Source organism: Haliaeetus leucocephalus, unplaced genomic scaffold (assembly GCF_000737465.1).
Source record: "Haliaeetus leucocephalus isolate CR32 unplaced genomic scaffold, Haliaeetus_leucocephalus-4.0 Scaffold340, whole genome shotgun sequence".
Classification (NCBI taxonomy): domain Eukaryota; kingdom Metazoa; phylum Chordata; class Aves; order Accipitriformes; family Accipitridae; genus Haliaeetus; species Haliaeetus leucocephalus.
In genome coordinates, this window is record NW_010972776.1 from 8999216 (window position 1) to 9002633 (window position 3418).

Sequence of the window (3418 nt, forward strand, 5' to 3'; positions counted from 1 at the left end):
ACCAAGCACGAAACCAACCCTTTGGTCTGGTCGCAGGGGACCGAAACGCTGGAGTAAGGGTTGGTGCAGAAGCCAGAGCTCGAGATGGGCAGTTTACTGCACCGCGTGGGGTAATGCAATAAATAAAAGGCACGGCTCCCCGTTCTGCACATCGGGAACCACGAGGTGCTGTGGCCACGCACACCCGCGCTTGGTCCTCACCACCGGCCACGGCACCCCGAGCTGCCCACCCGCACTCCCTGTGTCCCGCACAGCCCCTGCAGGCACAGGGACCCCCTTTTCCATGCCAAACCTCAGTGCCGGGATGCATTTTGGGGCTGGCCAGACACTCGCCCAGAAGCAGCCGCAGTTTATTAGCCCAGTAGCTGTGGAAAGTTTCCAGGCTGGGCAGGATGCTTCAACAGCGAGCCGGGGTGGAGCGGGGTCGACACAAGGTTCTCGCTGAAACTGGAAAGCAAGGGCAGTGCGGGCAGCACAGCCCTCAAACCCCAAGGGCTACTTCTGAAGAGATGTCTCTCTTCAGCCATTTGTCCCCTCCGATGTCCCCTGCACCACCAACAGCACTCCTTGAAGGGCACGTAACCGCCAAGCTTTTTTTGCTTTATTCTCCTCCCGCTTGCGGACAGCAAAGGCGAGCCTGGCGTTTGGGCCGGTGCTGGACAAACAGAATTGGTCTCGTCAAAGAAAGTTTCCTCCCGTCGCCACCAGCCTGCAGCCCAGAAGGAGCGGCCACAGCTCATCCCCGCTGCGAGGAGCAGAAGCATTTCAGCAGGCCGCGTTTAATACGGGCCGTGCGGGGACGTTTATTTTTTTTAACCTCTTCCATAGCTACCACCTCTGCAAAGACATCCCGTTTTGACTATTTGACGAGCCCCAACCCTGCCGGGTGCCGGTATCCCGCGGGGGAAAGGGAAAGCCGGCGGGCCTCAGCACCTCTTGCCGCTTTCCCTGGAGCGAAACGGCGATGCACCGGGAGCCGGCGGGGGAAAGCAGCAAACAGCTTCACTGGGGTATTTTGGGCTTTCTGCTTTCAGCCGGAGCGATCTGCGGGGCGCATCCTCTGCTCGAAGGCGGCGGCCGTAAAGCATCCATCTGCAAAAATACCCCAGCAAACACAATCCCTCGCCCTGCCCCCCGGTTTCTGCGAGCAGCATTCATTCCTTGCTCTCGCTGTAGATCCGGCATGCCGAGTCCTTTCTCCCCAAGAGTATTCTCCCTTTACAAAGCAAGATCATAAAGCAGTGACATAATCCAAGCTTGGCAAACACTTTTGCTGATGTTAAGCCAGTGCCTTTCGTGGTTCTCACTGCAGCTTTTGAGTCCACGATATAGATGGCGCAACCGGCTGATTAAATGTGCAGGAGCCTCCCAAGATACCATTTCATTTGAAACGCTGACATTTATATTTGACATTCCAATAAGTGTGGGGCTTTTTTTTTTTTTTTTTTTTTAATTAGTTCTCGCAAGGGTGCGGGTCAGACACAGCTACACAATGAAGTTCTCCATAGAATAGGTATGATTCAAACAGATGACTCCTGGCCAGACTTCCTAACCCATCTACCTTGCAGCGGAGCCTCGAAGCCAAATTAATTAGAGGCCACCCACAAGCAGATGTGAGAGGTGTAGGGGAATCTCTTTGCCCATTCATTCCCCGCCACATCTGCTGAGATCTCGACATACAGGCTAAGGGTGAGTGGGAGGGCTCTGGTGCTAAATAAATGACTCGATTCCTTTCATTTTGGCACCAAAACGCAGCCAGCCAGCGAGGCCGAGTAGTAAACAACAGTAGTAATGGGGGGAAAAAAAAAAAAAAAGAAAGAAAAAAAAGAAGCATATAAGATGCCTCAGTGAAGAGGTGTGATTGTTGGCAAAACATGTCCTGTTTGAGTTTATGGGATGTACAGAGTCTTTTTATTAGGGATACTTTTTGCTATTAGCGTAATAAAAAAGGACCAATTGTTTCTGCCATCTGAGAAAACTCTTGGTGGAACAGGCAGAAATCCAGGAATAATTAAGAAAATAATAGTGCACACCCAACAAGAAAAACATTATTTGTTTAAAGATGAAGTCCCTCCAGAATACTTGGTAGTGATTGCGTTTCTTTCAAAAGGGGGGGAAAAACCCTTCTAAATGAAAAGCAGCAGCCATCAGCTGGTTTCTAAGATCTCGAGTGGAAAAAGCGCAGGGCTGTAATACCCTTCAGTGGTAAGACTTTTTCCGTTTTCACCGCCCTTATCAGCCTTTGCAAGCTGCAAAATAATAAGTGTTTTGCCCTTACATGTTTCCATCAGAGGATCAGAAGCGCTTCACACAGCAGAATTAATTGAGCTTCGCTGCTCACCTGTGAGAACAGAGCAATTATTTAGCAACAGAGTTTGGGGTTTTTTTTGCTGTTTGGGGTGGAGGTAGAAATAAAAACTGCAACAGGAAGATTACGAACCCACCAAGCCAACAAGAGACTTCACAGCTTTGCCCGTTCCCGACGACGGACGTGACAAACCTGGAAGTTTCTGACCTCCGGATCCAGGTTCTCCCTTCCGAAGGGACCACTTTGCCCCAGCATCGCTTTTCCCCAGGCCTCAGCTTCCCAGGCTTCCCACCGGCACAACTTACCATCCTCCCAAGCTCTGACTCTTCAGATTAAAAAAAATCTTCAGAAAGCCGTGTCTCCAAACCGCCCGTCTTCCCCGCAAGCGTGCCGCGGTGCCATCCCGCATCCAGGATGTGCGACGTGGGCTCCAAAATCCTGCTCCCTTCGCTCCCGTGTGATGCCGGGCAGGTTATAAATCTGTGCCAGCCGCACACGGGAAGACGGCGGGGAACATCTCCTGAGCCTGCGGGTCAGGGAAAGGAAGGCTGCGAATCAGTGTTTGTGGAGAACTCGAGTATCACGGTAATGGGGGGGGGGAACCCCACAATTATAAACCTCGCTGTGATATGCTGTGCAGTGCATGGACAGAGCCAGGCTGAGTAACAAGAAATCAGCTTTTACCCAGCCGCGACTGAAGAAGCGTCTTCCCTCCTCTGGACGGTTTGTAAAGAGCCCGTCAACCACAGAGGGCAGAGGCGGCGGAACGAAGGGCGAAGCTGAGGTTCCCCATCAATCCCGTGCAGCTCTTGTGATTTAGATATATATTTTTAATATTGTTTTATTATTATTTTTTCCCTCCACGGAGGGTTTTCTTCAGCACGCAGCTTTCGGCCGCTGCGGAGGAGCACGAGCCCTGTGGCGGGGATGGCACCGGAGCCCGTGGGCAGGCAAATCCACCTCCCCGGCCGCCTTCCCACCTCCTGCCCCCGGGGTGGACGGGGACGCGACGGGACCCCCGGCCTCGCTGCCACCCGCGGGGCCGCCCTCCCTCACGAAAGGGCGGCCAGCCTCCCACACCCGCGGGGGGAATCGTGCCCGCGGGGATGC